The sequence below is a fragment of the Lathamus discolor genome, chromosome 3 (genome assembly GCF_037157495.1).
Source record: "Lathamus discolor isolate bLatDis1 chromosome 3, bLatDis1.hap1, whole genome shotgun sequence".
NCBI lineage: Eukaryota > Metazoa > Chordata > Aves > Psittaciformes > Psittacidae > Lathamus > Lathamus discolor.
The window spans coordinates 143418200-143435168 of NC_088886.1; the positions used below are offsets into that span (position 1 = coordinate 143418200).

A 16969-nucleotide genomic window follows, 5' to 3' on the forward strand; every position below is an offset into this window, starting at 1 on the left:
CGAGCAGGCACAGGTAGGGACCCCGAGGGGGACAGGGCCAAACACCTTCCCGAGCACGGGAACTACTGACGGGCAGGTGGGAGGTGCGGGAGGGAGGAAGCTGAGCCCCCCATGCTGTGCCCCACAGGCTGCCCGCGCATGCCGGGGGTGCTGTGGGCAGCGGCCATGGGCTGTGGGTGGCCAGCCCTCTGCCCAGGCAGCCCTGGGAGCAGGCAGCACCCACCTGTAGGGCTGAGCCTTGCATGGGGCTGTCAGGGGAGCCCAACTGCATGAGCTCAGCCAGCTGGGACACGGGCACAAGAGACACTGTCACACAGCCTCTCTCCTTGGCTTCTCTTGCAGGTGGGCAGCCTGAGGCACAGAGCGGTGCTGCCCCGCAGCATGAGGACAGAGGAGCAAACGCTTTGTCTGCCACTGCAGGTGGAAAGGGCACCTCGGCTGCCACCACAGGCAGGGAGAGCAGCCAGCACCTGCTGCAGGCTGCCTCCCCTGACACCGGCACCCTCTGCCCCTACGTCCAGATTCAGCGACAGGCCCATGGACAGCACAGGCAACAGCCAGAAGCAGCTTCGCGCAACCGCTGCCCAGCTGCACCGCGTCCACGCACGTGGCAGCCCTATTGCGTCGCCACGGAGCTGTCAGCCTGCCCCACGCAGGCCCACAGCCTCTGCCACAGCGAAGGGCACAGGAAACGTGAGCGCAGTCCTGCGCAACAGCAGCGCTGAGAGCCGGGGGCCCTGCCAGCAGGCAGTGACATGCCAGGACTCAGCATACAGCAGGGCTGCAATGACAAGAAGATACCCTGTCAGGGCAGCTAACGGCAGCAAGGCCACTGCCACTCAGCCTGCTGCTGATCCTAACATCCGTGCGAGCACGCGTGCTTCCCAGAGCAGGAAGACGGGGCGAGAGGCAGGGCACCAGCGCGCAATGCTGGCGGCAGGCATCGAGGGCAGCCTCAGTGGCAGGTTGCTGGGGCTGCACAAGAAGGTGCTTACAAAGCCTCTGCCCACCCTGCCCAACAGCATCGGGACATTGCGACAGCCCAGGAGGAGCCACTTGGCCAGAGCTCCTGAGCAAGAGGAGTACCAGGCACCTCTCGTTCCCATGGCACCAGCACCAGAACCTCGTGGCTTTGGCAGGCAGGCTGCTGCAGCACAAGCCCAGCACCAGTCACCTGCCCTGCACCGCGTCACAGTGCATGCTGCAGATGTGCAAATGTCACGCAACACCGTCTCCAAGTGCCAGTTCGGAGGTGTGGCCAAAGAGGAGGCAAAAGTTCCATTCTTCCCTGAGCGTGGCAAGCAGGCTGCACCAGGACAGACACAGCGCCAGGCACCTGCCCTGAACAGCTCAGCAGGAAATGACACCGGTCTGAATGTCCCACGCAGGCGCATCAAGAAGAAGGTCCGTTTCAGTGCTGCTGTCGAGGCCTCTCCCGGCACTGGCAGGCAGGCTGCAGCAGGACGAGCTCAGGGCCGGGCACCTGCCCCGCACAGCCACAGAGAAAACAAGGATCTGAAGGTCACACCCAAGAGCATTTTGAAGAAGGCCCATTTCAGAGACGCTGCTGAGGAGGAGGCAGAGACCCCAGCCTCTTGCGCCTTTGACAGTCAAGCTCCAGCAGCAGAAGCACAGTGCCATGCACCTGCCTCAGTCAACACCGCAGTAAGAGGTGCAAAAGCGCAGGTCACATCCAGTGTCAGTGCGACCTACAAGTTCTGGGATGAGATCGAGGAGGAGGCAGAGGAAAGAGATTCTCCTGACGATGGTGAGCAGGAGGCAGCACCGCAGGCACAGAGCCACGCACCTGCCTTGCTCAGCCCAGAGGCATATGAGCTGGCTCCAGAGGGAGCAGCCCTGCTCATCACAAGGGAGCCTCTGGTCCAGGCTGTGGCTGTGGATCAGGAAACCAGCCAGCAGCTGGTGGAACCTCAGGACGTGACCGAAATCCTGGATGCGGCAGTGGCCAAAGAGGAGAAAGAGAGGGAAGAGGGCACTGACAAAGAGCTGTCCGAAGTGGAAGAGGTCACCGTACACAACCTCTGGGTCAACCGCTCAGTCGCAGAGCTCCTCCAGGATCCCCAGGCCGATATCCAGGAGGGGTCTGGCTTCCCCAGCAGCAAGGACTGAAGAACAAGCTGGAACCTTGCAGAGAGTGCCTCCTATCTATAGATAGATAAATCTATATCTATATTATTATCCTATAATAAATGCTCGGAACAATGTAGATATATTCCAGCTGCTCCAGCCAACGAGCCGGCTTCAATTGGAGCTCGTCTCAGATGCCTCTATACAAACGCCCGTAGCATGGGGAACAAACAAACAAGAGGAATTAGAGATGTGTGCACATCTACGGGGGTATGATATAATAGGCATCACAGAAATATGGTGGGATGGCTCCTATGACTGGAGTGTTGGAATGGAAGGTGTTACAGGCTCTTTAGAAAGGACAGGCCTGGCAGGCGGGGAGGGGGAGTTGCCCTTTATGTTAGGGATAGGCTGGAGAGTATGGAAGTCTGTCTGGGGGCAGGTGAGCAGTTTACAGAGAGTTTGTGGGTCAGGGTTAAAGGGAAAACAGCCATGGGAGACATTACTGTGGGAATCTCTTCCAAGCTCAGGATCGGAGCATCCCAATGAGTAGGAAATCAAGTAAGGGATCTAGGAGACCGGCGTGGTTAAACAAGGAGCTGCTGGGCAAACTCAAGTGGAAAAGGAGAATCTATGGATTATGTAAGGAGGGGCTGGCCGCTTGGGAGGAATATAGGACAGTTGTTAGAGGATGTAGGGAGGCAATTAGGACAGCTAAGGCCTCCTTGGAACTCAATCTTGCTAGTCGGGTTAAAGACAATAGAAAGGGCTTCTTCAAATACATAGCAAATAAAACTAACACAAGAGGCAATATAGGCCCACTGCTGAACGAAGTGGGTGCCCTGGAGACAGAGGATATAAAGAAGGCAGAGGTGCTGAATGCCTTCTTTGCCTCTGTCTTTACTCCTGCAGACTCTCCCCGAGGGCCCCGGATTTCTATAGCCCCAGAAGGAGTCAGGACAAAGGAGGAGTTTGCTTTGGTAGATGTGGATTAGGTTAGGGATCAGCTATGCAATCTGGACATCTGTAAATCGATGGGTCCAGATGGAAGGCACCCGCGGGTGCTGAGGGAGCTGGCGGAGGTCACTGCTAGGCCACTCTCCATCATCTTTGGTAAGTCGTGGGAAACGGGCGAGGTGCCTGAGGATTGGCGGATGGCAAAGGTCACACCAGTCTATAAGAAGGGCAAGAAGGAGGACCCGGGTAATTATAGACCGGTCAGCCTTACCTCCATCCCTGGAAAGGTGATGGAACAACTTATTCTTGACTCCATCACTAGGCATATCAAGGATGAGGGAGTCATTAAGAACAGCCAACATGGTTTTATGCGGGGGAAGTCATGTATGACCACCCTTATAGCCTTCTATGAGGAAGTGACTAGGTGGAGGGATGATGGTAGAGCGGTAGATGTAGTTTTTCTTGATTTCAGTAAGGCATTTGATACTGTCTCCCACAGCATCCTCATAGATACGCTAAAGAAGTGTGGGCTTGACGACCAAGTAGTGAGGTGGATCGAGAACTGGTTGAAAGGAAGAAGGCAGAGAGTTGTGGTCAATGGCGCAGAATCTAGCTGGAGGTCTGTGACTAGTGGAGTCCCTCAGGGGTCGGTGCTGGGACCGGTGCTGTTTAATATTTTCATCAATGACCTGGATGAGGGAACTGAGTGCACCATCAGCAAGTTCGCTGATGACACAAAACTGGGAGGAGTGGCTGACACACCAGAAGGCTGTGCTGCCATTCAGCGAGACCTGGACAGGCTGGAGAGTTGGGCGGGGAGAAACTTGATGAAATTTAACAAGGGCAAGTGTAGAGTCTTGCATCTGGGGAAGAACAACCCCATGGACCAGTACAGGTTGGGGGTTGACCTGCTGGAAAGTAGCAAAGGGGAAAGGGACCTGGGGGTCCTGGTGGATAGGAGGATGACCACGAGCCAGCAATGTGCTCTTGCGGCCAAGAAGGCAAATGGCATCTTAGGGTGCATTAGAAAGGGTGTGGTTAGTAGGTCAAGAGAGGTTCTCCTCCCCCTCTACTCAGCCTTGGTGAGGCCGCATCTGGAATATTGCGTCCAGTTCTGGGCCCCTCTGTTCAAGAAGGACAGGGAATTGCTTGAAGGAGTCCAGCGCAGAGCCACAAAGATGATTAAGGGAGTGGAACAGCTCCCTTATGAGGAGAGGCTGAGGGAGCTGGGTCTCTTTAGCTTGGAGAAGAGGAGACTGAGGGGTGACCTCATCAATGTTTACAAATACGTAAAGGGTAGGTGTCAGGATGATGGAGCTAGGCTTTTTACAGTGATATCCAGTGATAGGACAAGGGGCAATGGGTGTAAACTGGAGCATAGGAAGTTCCACGTTAACATCAGGAAGAACTTCTTTACTGTAAGAGTGACAGAGCACTGGAACAGGTTGCCCAGGGGGGTTGTGGAGTCTCCTACGCTGGAGATATTCAAGGCCCGCCTGGACAAGTTCCTGTGTGATGTACTGTAGGTTACCCTGCTCTTGCGGGGGGGTTGGACTAGATGATCTTTTGAGGTCCCTTCCAAGCCTTGGGATTCTGTGAATCTGTTACAGGCCGCCTGATCAAGGAGAACCTGTGGATGAAGCACTCCACAGACAGATACGAAAAGCCTCACACTCGCAGGCCCTTGTTCTCGTGGGGGATTTCAACCACCCTGACATCTGTTGGAACGATGGCACTGCACGGCACAAGCAATCCAGGAGGTTCCTCGATTGTGTGGAAGGCAGCTTCCTTCTGCAAGTAATAGAGGAGCCGCCAAGGAGAGGTGCCATGCTTGACCGCGTGCTCACCAACAGGGAAGGGCTTGTTGAGAACGTGGTACTCCAGGGCAGCCTTGGATGCAGCGATCACGAGATGGTCAAATTTGAGATCCCCAGGACAGTGAGAAGAGCGTGTAGCAAGCTCACTGCCCTGGACTTCAAAAGAGCAGACTTTGGCCTCTTCAGGAGCCTGCTTAGTAAGGTTCCATGGGATATAGCCCTGGAGGACAGGGGGGCCCAAGACTCTTGGTTGATATTCAAGGATCACCTGCTACAGGCTCAGGAGTGCTGCATCCCGACCAGAAGGAAGTGCAGCAGGAGGGCCAGGAGACCTCCTTGGATGGATAAGGAGCTGCTGAGAAAAATTCAAAGGAAAAAAGAGGCTTATAAAAAATGGAAGCAAGGACAGGCGGCCTGGGTAGAGTACAGGGATGTTGTCCGGGAAGCTAGGGACTAGGTTAGGAAGGCTAAGGCCCAGTTAGAATTAAACCTAGCCAGGGATGTTAAGGATAATGGGAAGGGATTCTACAGGTACGTAGCAAAGAAAAAACAGACTAGGGACAACATAGGCCCCCTGAGGAAGCTTTCGGGAGAACTGGCTACACAGGATTTGGAGAAGGCTGAGGTTCTGAATGACTTCTTCGCCTCGGTCTTCACTGGCAAAGGCTCTGACTGCGCCACCCAGTTCTTAGAAGGTAGATGCAGGGACTGTGAGAATGAAGACCTCGGGCCCACTGTAGGAGAGGATCTGGTTCGAGACCATCTTCAAAACCTGAACGCACACAGGTCCGTGGGACCTGATGGAATCCATCGGCGGGTCCTGAGGAGCTGGCGAATGAAGTTGCGAAGCCACTGGCCATCGTATTTGAAAAATCATGGCAGTCAGGCGAAGTTCCCGACGACTGGAAACAGGGAAATATAACCCCCATTTTCAAGAAGGGGAAAATGGAAGACCCGGGGAATTACAGAGCAGTCAGTCTCACCTCTGTGCCTGGTAAAATCTTTGAGCACGTTCCCCTGGATGGCATGCTAAGGCACATGAAAAACAACAAGGTGCTTGGTGACAGCCAGCATGGCTTCACTAAGGGGAAATCCTGCCTGACCAATTTAGTGGCCTTCTAGGATGGGGCTACAGAATTGATGGATAAGGGTAAAGCAGATGATGTCATCTACCTGGACTTGTGCAAAGCGTTTGACACTGTCCCACACGACATCCTTGTCTCTAAATTGGAGAGATATCAATTTGATGGATGGACTACTCGGTGGATAGAGAACTGGCTGGATGGACACACACAAAGAATTGTGGTCAATGGCTCGATGTCCAGCTGGAGACCAGTGACGAGTGGCCAGTTACCTAGTATTTTTTAATTTTTGTTGTTTGCTATTTTTTCCTCCTTTTCCCCCTCTTTCTTTTCTCTGTTCCCTTTTCATCTTGTCAAGCAAAAAACCTGGGAGGAGAAAAGTGCATCCCTGGGTGCCCAGTGCCATGGGCATGATGCTGCCACCATCACAAAGCTTCAGTGGTTGCTGTGGAGTTGCCCATGACCAGCTGGGACCGTTTGGAACTGGTGAGGTCATAGGCATCTCCATGGAAACCACGGGGGCATTGTTACGACTGTTATGGGGGGTATTTAAGGCCCTGGAGCACCCTAGAGGTGTCATTTGCCCTGTGAATCCACGGCAAGTGTGCGTCCAAGGACACAGAAGATGCCAGCGGACAATGGATCAAACCCCCGCTCGCAGCCCGCCAAGGGCAGCCCAGGAGTGCAAAGGAGACGGCAGGTGAGGGCTGGGGCAGGAGTGAGAGGCCGGTGGTGGGACGGGGCCACATGGAGCTGCCTCGGTGCTGGGGCCGGGCTTGCTGGCACTGCGGGGGCTGCTGTGCCAAGGCAGCCGCCTCCATCACACACCTCTTCCTCCTCCTCCTGCCCGCAGGTGGGCCACAGGCAGCCTGAGGAAGGGCCGCATGGGACGGCGCTGCCACAGCTGCCCTACCAAAGAAGGTTTCAGCCCACCGTGAACGAGCAGGCACAGGTAGGGACCCCGAGGGGGACAGGGCCAAACACCTTCCCGAGCACAGGAACTGCTGACGGGCAGGTGGGAGGTGCGGGAGGGAGGAAGCTGAGCCCCCCATGCTGTGCCCCACAGGCTGCCCGCGCATGCCGGGGGTGCTGTGGGCAGCGGCCATGGGCTGTGGGTGGCCAGCCCTCTGCCCAGGCAGCCCTGGGAGCAGGCAGCACCTACCTGTGGGGCTGAGCCTTGCATGGGGCTGTCAGGGGAGCCCAACTGCATGAGCTCAGCCAGCTGGGACACGGGCACAAGAGACACTGTCACACAGCCTCTCTCCTTGGCTTCTCTTGCAGGTGGGCAGCCTGAGGCACAGAGCGGTGCTGCCCCGCAGCATGAGGACAGAGGAGCAAACGCTTTGTCTGCCACTGCAGGTGGAAAGGGCACCTCGGCTGCCACCACAGGCAGGGAGAGCAGCCAGCACCTGCTGCAGGCTGCCTCCCCTGACACCGGCACCCTCTGCCCCTACGTCCAGATTCAGCGACAGGCCCATGGACAGCACAGGCAACAGCCAGAAGCAGCTTCGCGCAACCGCTGCCCAGCTGCACCGCGTCCACGCACGTGGCAGCCCTGTTGCGTCGCCACGGAGCTGTCAGCCTGCCCCACACAGGCCCACAGCCTCTGCCACAGCGAAGGGCACAGGAAACGTGAGCGCAGTCCTGCGCAACAGCAGCGCTGAGAGCCGGGGGCCCTGCCAGCAGGCAGTGACATGCCAGGACTCAGCATACAGCAGGGCTGCAATGACAAGAAGATACCCTGTCAGGGCAGCTAACGGCAGCAAGGCCACTGCCACTCAGCCTGCTGCTGATCCTAACATCCGTGCGAGCACGCGTGCTTCCCAGAGCAGGAAGACGGGGCGAGAGGCAGGGCACCAGCGCGCAATGCTGGCGGCAGGCATCGAGGGCAGCCTCAGTGGCAGGTTGCTGGGGCTGCACAAGAAGGTGCTTACAAAGCCTCTGCCCACCCTGCCCAACAGCATCGGGACATTGCAACAGCCCAGGAGGAGCCACTTGGCCAGAGCTCCTGAGCAAGAGGAGTACCAGGCACCTCTCGTTCCCATGGCACCAGCACCAGAACCTCGTGGCTTTGGCAGGCAGGCTGCTGCAGCACAAGCCCAGCACCAGTCACCTGCCCTGCACCGCGTCACAGTGCATGCTGCAGATGTGCAAATGTCACGCAACACCGTCTCCAAGTGCCAGTTCAGAGGTGTGGCCAAAGAGGAGGCAAAAGTTCCATTCTTCCCTGAGCGTGGCAAGCAGGCTGCACCAGGACAGACACAGCGCCAGGCACCTGCCCTGAACAGCTCAGCAGGAAATGACACCGGTCTGAATGTCCCACGCAGGCGCATCAAGAAGAAGGTCCGTTTCAGTGCTGCTGTCGAGGCCTCTCCCGGCACTGGCAGGCCGGCTGCAGCAGGACGAGCTCAGGGCCGGGCACCTGCCCCGCACAGCCACAGAGAAAACAAGGATCTGAAGGTCACACCCAAGAGCATCCTGAAGAAGGCCCATTTCAGAGACGCTGCTGAGGAGGAGGCAGAGACCCCAGCCTCTTGCGCCTTTGACAGTCAAGCTCCAGCAGCAGAAGCACAGTGCCATGCACCTGCCTCAGTCAACACCGCAGTAAGAGGTGCAAAAGCGCAGGTCACATCCAGTGTCAGTGCGACCTACAAGTTCTGGGATGAGATCGAGGAGGAGGCAGAGGAAAGAGATTCTCCTGACGATGGTGAGCAGGAGGCAGCACCGCAGGCACAGAGCCACGCACCTGCCTTGCTCAGCCCAGAGGCATATGAGCTGGCTCCAGAGGGAGCAGCCCTGCTCATCACAAGGGAGCCTCTGGTCCAGGCTGTGGCTGTGGATCAGGAAACCAGCCAGCAGCTGGTGGAACCTCAGGACGTGACCGAAATCCTGGATGCGGCAGTGGCCAAAGAGGAGAAAGAGAGGGAAGAGGGCACTGACAAAGAGCTGTCCGAAGTGGAAGAGGTCACCGTACACAACCTCTGGGTCAACCGCTCAGTCGCAGAGCTCCTCCAGGATCCCCAGGCCGATATCCAGGAGGGGTCTGGCTTCCCCAGCAGCAAGGACTGAAGAACAAGCTGGAACCTTGCAGAGAGTGCCTCCTATCTATAGATAGATAAATCTATATCTATATTATTATCCTATAATAAATGCTCGGAACAATGTAGATATATTCCAGCTGCTCCAGCCAACGAGCCGGCTTCAATTGGAGCTCGTCTCAGATGCCTCTATACAAACGCCCGTAGCATGGGGAACAAACAAACAAGAGGAATTAGAGATGTGTGCACATCTACGGGGGTATGATATAATAGGCATCACAGAAATATGGTGGGATGGCTCCTATGACTGGAGTGTTGGAATGGAAGGTGTTACAGGCTCTTTAGAAAGGACAGGCCTGGCAGGCGGGGAGGGGGAGTTGCCCTTTATGTTAGGGATAGGCTGGAGAGTATGGAAGTCTGTCTGGGGGCAGGTGAGCAGTTTACAGAGAGTTTGTGGGTCAGGGTTAAAGGGAAAACAGCCATGGGAGACATTACTGTGGGAATCTCTTCCAAGCTCAGGATCGGAGCATCCCAATGAGTAGGAAATCAAGTAAGGGATCTAGGAGACCGGCGTGGTTAAACAAGGAGCTGCTGGGCAAACTCAAGTGGAAAAGGAGAATCTATGGATTATGTAAGGAGGGGCTGGCCGCTTGGGAGGAATATAGGACAGTTGTTAGAGGATGTAGGGAGGCAATTAGGACAGCTAAGGCCTCCTTGGAACTCAATCTTGCTAGTCGGGTTAAAGACAATAGAAAGGGCTTCTTCAAATACATAGCAAATAAAACTAACACAAGAGGCAATATAGGCCCACTGCTGAACGAACTGGGTGCCCTGGAGACAGAGGATATAAAGAAGGCAGAGGTGCTGAATGCCTTCTTTGCCTCTGTCTTTACTCCTGCAGACTCTCCCCGAGGGCCCCGGATTTCTATAGCCCCAGAAGGAGTCAGGACAAAGGAGGAGTTTGCTTTGGTAGATGTGGATTGGGTTAGGGATCAGCTATGCAATCTGGACATCTGTAAATCGATGGGTCCAGATGGAATGCACCCGCGGGTGCTGAGGGAGCTGGCGGAGGTCACTGCTAGGCCACTCTCCATCATCTTTGGTAAGTCGTGGGAAACGGGCGAGGTGCCTGAGGATTGGCGGATGGCAAAGGTCACACCAGTCTATAAGAAGGGCAAGAAGGAGGACCCGGGTAATTATAGACCGGTCAGCCTTACCTCCATCCCTGGAAAGGTGATGGAACAACTTATTCTTGACTCCATCACTAGGCATATCAAGGATGAGGGAGTCATTAAGAACAGCCAACATGGTTTTATGCGGGGGAAGTCATGTATGACCACCCTTATAGCCTTCTATGAGGAAGTGACTAGGTGGAGGGATGATGGTAGAGCGGTAGATGTAGTTTTTCTTGATTTCAGTAAGGCATTTGATACTGTCTCCCACAGCATCCTCATAGATACGCTAAAGAAGTGTGGGCTTGACGACCAAGTAGTGAGGTGGATCGAGAACTGGTTGAAAGGAAGAAGGCAGAGAGTTGTGGTCAATGGCGCAGAATCTAGCTGGAGGTCTGTGACTAGTGGAGTCCCTCAGGGGTCGGTGCTGGGACCGGTGCTGTTTAATATTTTCATCAATGACCTGGATGAGGGAACTGAGTGCACCATCAGCAAGTTCGCTGATGACACAAAACTGGGAGGAGTGGCTGACACACCAGAAGGCTGTGCTGCCATTCAGCGAGACCTGGACAGGCTGGAGAGTTGGGCGGGGAGAAACTTGATGAAATTTAACAAGGGCAAGTGTAGAGTCTTGCATCTGGGGAAGAACAACCCCATGGACCAGTACAGGTTGGGGGTTGACCTGCTGGAAAGTAGCAAAGGGGAAAGGGACCTGGGGGTCCTGGTGGATAGGAGGATGACCACGAGCCAGCAATGTGCTCTTGCGGCCAAGAAGGCAAATGGCATCTTAGGGTGCATTAGAAAGGGTGTGGTTAGTAGGTCAAGAGAGGTTCTCCTCCCCCTCTACTCAGCCTTGGTGAGGCCGCATCTGGAATATTGCGTCCAGTTCTGGGCCCCTCTGTTCAAGAAGGACAGGGAATTGCTTGAAGGAGTCCAGCGCAGAGCCACAAAGATGATTAAGGGAGTGGAACAGCTCCCTTATGAGGAGAGGATGAGGGAGCTGGGTCTCTTTAGCTTGGAGGAGACTGAGGGGTGACCTCATCAATGTTTACAAATACGTAAAGGGTAGGTGTCAGGATGATGGAGCTAGGCTTTTTACAGTGATATCCAGTGATAGGACAAGGGGCAATGGGTGTAAACTGGAGCATAGGAAGTTCCACGTTAACATCAGGAAGAACTTCTTTACTGTAAGAGTGACAGAGCACTGGAACAGGTTGCCCAGGGGGGTTGTGGAGTCTCCTACGCTGGAGATATTCAAGGCCCGCCTGGACAAGTTCCTGTGTGATGTACTGTAGGTTACCCTGCTCTTGCGGGGGGGTTGGACTAGATGATCTTTTGAGGTCCCTTCCAAGCCTTGGGATTCTGTGAATCTGTTAGAGGCCGCCTGATCAAGGAGAACCTGTGGATGAAGCACTCCACAGACAGATAGGAAAAGCCTCACACTCGCAGGCCCTTGTTCTCGTGGGGGATTTCAACCACCCTGACATCTGTTGGAACGATGGCACTGCACGGCACAAGCAATCCAGGAGGTTCCTCGATTGTGTGGAAGGCAGCTTCCTTCTGCAAGTAATAGAGGAGCCGCCAAGGAGAGGTGCCATGCTTGACCGCGTGCTCACCAACAGGGAAGGGCTTGTTGAGAACGTGGTACTCCAGGGCAGCCTTGGATGCAGCGATCACGAGATGGTCGAATTTGAGATCCCCAGGACAGTGAGAAGAGCGTGTAGCAAGCTCACTGCCCTGGACTTCAAAAGAGCAGACTTTGGCCTCTTCAGGGAGAACTGGCTACACAGGATTTGGAGAAGGCTGAGGTTCTGAATGACTTCTTCGCCTCGGTCTTCACTGGCAAAGGCTCTGACTGCACCACCCAGTTCTTAGAAGATAGATGCAGGGACTGTGAGAATGAAGACCTCGGGCCCACTGTAGGAGAGGATCTGGTTCGAGACCATCTTCAAAACCTGAACGCGCACAGGTCCATGGGACCTGTTGGAATCCATCCGCGGGTCCTGAAGGAGCTGGCAAATGAAGTTGTGAAGCCACTGGCCACAAAGAGTTGTGGTCAATGGCTCAATGTCCGGCTGGAGACCGGTAATGAGTGGTGTCCCTCAGGGATGGGTGTTGGGACCGGTCTTGTTTAACATCTTCGTCGCTGACATGGACAGTGGGATTGAGTGCGCACTTAGCAAGTTTGCCGATGACACCAAGCTGTGTGGTTCTGTTGATACGCTGGAGGGAAGGGGTGCCATTCAGAGGGCCCTCAACACACTTGTGAGGTGGGAAGTTTAACCATGCCAAGTGCAAGGTCCTACACCTGGTTCGGAGCAATCCCAGGCACAGCTACAGACTGGGCAGAGAAGAGATTCAGAGCAGCCCTGCAGAGAAGGACTTGGGGGTGCTGGTCGATGAGCAAATGAACATGAGCCGGCTGCAGTGTGCGCTCGCAGCCCAGAAAGCCAACCGTATCCTGGGCTGCATCAAAAGGAGCGTGACCAGCAGGTCGAAGGAGGTGATCCTGCCCCTCTACTCTGCTCTTGTGAGACCTCACCTGCAGTAGTGTGTGCAGTTCTGGTGTCCTCAACATACAAAAGGACATGGAACTGCTGGAACAAGTCCAGAGGGGGGCCACGAGGATGATCAGGGGACTGGAGCAGCTCCTGTATGAAGACAGGCTGAGAAAGTTGGGGCTGTTCAGCCTGGAGAAGAGAAGGCTGCGTGGAGACCTCATAGCAGCCTTCCATGATCTGAAGGGGGCCTATAGGGATGCTGTGGAGGGACTCTTCATCAGGGACTGTAGTGACAGGACAGGGGGTAACGGGTTAAAACTTAAACAGAGGACGTTTAGGTTGGGTATAAGTAGGAAATTCTTTCCTGTAAGGGTGGTGAGGCACTGGAATGGGTTGCCCAGGGAGGTTGTGAGTGCTCCATCCCTGGCAGTGTTCAAGGCCAGCTTGGACGCATCCTTGGGTGGCATGGTTTAGTGTGAGATGTCCCTGCCCATGGCAGGGGGGTTGGAACTAGATGATCTTGAGGTCCTTTCCAACCCTAACTATTCTATGATTCTATGATTCTGTTGCTCATCCCTGTTCTTTTGCCTCAGGCTGCTTTGGAGTAGTTTGACATTCGGGCCTCATGTTGTGAAATGCTGAAGTAAGCAGATCTGTATCTGTAATAATGGAACCTGTTCCTGATCAGATCTTGAACTGGTATTGTAATGCACCGTCCTTGATTCCTGCCGGGCAACTCATGCGCCTTCCCTTTGGTTTCTGTGGTTTTACATTCAGAAGCTGTTACCCCCAGGCTATGGGTACCCTGGGAATTCCCAGGTGATGTATATTGAGCTGTTATTTGTACCTGGTGGGCTTGATTGTTGCATCAGTTATGTGCAGTCTGTATTTCCTCCTTCCTCTCCAGCAGTAGCAACCAGGTAGCAGAAAGCCAACTGTTATATTTGGCATTACGTGTACAAACGACGTCGAAAGTCACTGTTCAGACGTAGAAGTCGTCTACTAGAATTAACCGGCTTCCAGGAGCTGTTGTTCATGCCAGTGCTAGATACAGCCCGCAGGGGGCAGCCCGACCTCATGTTTTACTCTAGCAACGTGCTCAGCTGCCGGCATCCCTGTCCATCCGTGTGACTTGCCGTGGAATAAACAACTGCGTGTTGTGGAGGCTTAGCATCAGCCCTGAACTCAAACAGATTCAACAGCAGACCAAAAAAACAATTGCGTGACTAAGTTAAGCCTCATGGTTTTTATTTATATATGTGTTTTAACCATATTGAAAGAAAAAGAGCTGCATGAGAAAACTCAGCTACATCTGAACTTCCAGTCTGTCACATTTACAACAGATAAGTTTGTTGGTAGGTAACGATAGGCAAGAGAAAGAAAATATCCAGAATATGTGTACCTGGGTGTCCTGGGCAAGACTAACAGGAGAAGAAAAGGGGTTTTCTTTTTTCCCCAATCTCTTCAGGAATCTTTCAAGGTTCAAGTTACCGTAACCGTGACTGTGAGACTGTGCCTTTGGGTGGTTGGACCATGTGCTTTCCCAAGGGTGTTCTGAGTCTTTGTAAAACAGCCATCACAGTTACAAGGAGATTTGTTGCCCAGGGAGGTTGTGAGTGCTCCATCCCTGGTGGTGTTCAAGGCCAGTTTGAACAGAGGCTTCGCTGCCATGTTTTAGTGTGAAGTGTCCCTGCCCATGGCAAGGGGGTTGGAACTGGATGATCTTAAGCTCCTTTCCAGCCCTGTCTATTCTATGGTTCTATGATTCTATTTCCCCAAGAATTGATGCTAAAAATATCAATAGTTTCAGTTCTCTTTTTTGATGGGGCAGGGAAGGGGCTATAGTGACTGGTACCAGCAGACTGTTGGGAAGCCAAAGCATGAAACTTGCAGTGCTGTATTACACACACACCACATATTACAATATTACATGTCTGACATTAGGTGTCTGAGCTGTGGTCCAAAAGCTACTGAAAAGCAAAGGGAGAGATTCTACCCACATTGCTGTGTGGATCACTTGTGGAGCAATGTATCGGCTGTAAGAGTTCAGTAACAATTCCTCTTTTCCCATTTCAATCTTAGAGGTTACCTGGACGCGATAATCCTTTTAGGAATCTTTTGTTTGTCTAAACTCAGTTTATTTAGCAGAAGGAAAACTGGCTTTTCTTCAAAATATTCACACAGTGGCAAAGTGACAGCAAGGTATGCTGCACAGGGAATACAGTCCGTCATTTAGGATACTTTTCTTTGAAGATGCAGGTTCTGTTCTTTGCTCTTGACATAGATTTCCTCTGTCACTTGGACAACATACTTAGCTCCTGAAGGGCATTTTTAGGCATCTAAAAATGCCAACAGGGGGTTTGAAAACAGCTGTTGTTTGGTGAAATATATTAAGCTGTTTGGGCATCTCTGAAAAATCCCTAGGTACCCGTTTGTAACTCTTAAAGCCAACATGTTGACCTTAGTGGATCTTTTTATACTAATTTGAGTTAGAAGCCTAGGCTGTCTGTACAGTCAATAGGAAAATGTAGGAGGTGGGATCCTGTTTCCCAGCTGACTAATTCAGAAGCCTCAGGTAGATGCCTGAAATAAAATAACTGACTTGAAGACGAAGGGCAGTCACCAGAGTCTAGGCTGTTTTGCAGGGCCATGTGCTTAATAATATGCTGTTACTGCCTGAACCCTCCCCGCTGCCCTTCCAAGGAATATGAAAGAAATAAACTGTATTATTTTAATAATGCAAACAACCTGAAACACACAATGAGGTAAAACACAACACATACAAAAAGAATGTATTGACAATAAGGATCAGTAGACTGTAGCTGCAAAATGAACTAAAATGGGGAGACATACATGGGTCTCTTGTAAGAGTAACTTCTTGTTAGAAGTAAGAGCAGTTCTTGCAAGAGTAACTAGAGGGTGGAATGGAGACATGTTAACGACCAGTGATTTCGTACACCCTTTTACAGGGCCCTGTGAAATTAAGAGAAGCATAGGGTATAAATTGCAATTAACTTAGAAATGCTAAACCTAACAAAGATCTTGCGCTATCCCTGGAGACATTCAAGGCCAGGCTTCTGGGCCTTGAAATCTAGTTTAAGATTTCTCTGCTCATTGCAGGAGGGGTAGACTGGGTGAGCTTTGAAGGTCCTTTCCAACCAAAACCATTCTATGACTCTGTCATTTCTCCAGAGAGAAAGAGCAACAGTTATGCCAATAACACTGAAGATGTATCTTTTCTTGAGGTTGTGGTGTGCTGTTTTTCATCCCTCTTCCCTACCTCCTTCCACATCCCTCTTTCCTTTAGCAAGTGTGTGTCTGCAAGGGGTGGATTTAATCAGTTTTTTCACTGCTGGTTTTGGGTGGTAGAAGGGCTTCATGGAACTCCCTGGTCACAAAGTAGTAGCAGACACTATCCAGGCAGCAGTTAGATGTGGCAATACATCCTGTCATGGAGGAGATGTTCTTCATAACCTGGAGCATGCCACAAGTACCTCCAACACTATCCATTACGAACCTGGCAAGTAACCCAAAGAAGGCTGGCAGAAAACATACTAGAAATATAATCAGATTAGTGTAAATAACGTGAACAGCTTTCTGGATTGATCTCTCCTCTGGCAAATTGGTGTTCAGGCATCTCTTGAGGCTCCTGATCACTTCTGTGGAGCAAGAAGTCAAGACTGCTAATGGAAGAAAAAAACAAACAACATGGAAAGCAGGCTCAGAGCAGCAGGCACGGTGGTACCCTTCTGGAAGCAGAGGGTGGGTTGGCTCTGCCAAATCTGTACAGTGGCACCAGTTATAACGGAGACCCACAGAAGCCCATAGAGAAGGGCTGCCTTTGATGGAGACCTGAAGGTCCTGGCTTTCAAGGGGCGCTTTATGGCAATGTACCGATAAATGGGGATAAATGAAATTATGTAGATAGTCACTAATATGTTGATGAAATAAATAGATGGTTTCTATAGCTGGCAGAGTTCACCTTGGTATGATGTTCTGAGACCTGAAATAGGAAAAGACATGGTACCTCTTAATAGATGCATGTCCTAAAAAAAAGGGGTGTTTAAGTAAATATTTACTTTGCACATCACAAATGTGAATGTGAGTCTACAAAGCCGGCCTTCTCAGCCAGCGTGTAACTGGATGCATCCTTTGTCAAGCTTTGTGTTTACTCAGTTTAGATGTAGACGTCTCAGTAGTATCTTGAATGGAGGGGTGGAATAGCAGTGAGAAGAGCCCCCACAGATAGCGAGGGCATCCTGTGACAATGTGATTAAGCCAGGCTGTGCACATGAGGTAAGATTACCATTAGCT

At 52.6% G+C, this 16969-nt stretch overlaps 1 pseudogene; it reads right to left on the reverse strand.

Annotated features, from left to right (window-relative positions):
- Positions 1-15958: 15958 nt before the first annotated feature.
- Positions 15959-16677, reverse strand: LOC136011307 (G-protein coupled receptor 35-like; annotated as a pseudogene).
- Positions 16678-16969: the final 292 nt, after the last annotated feature.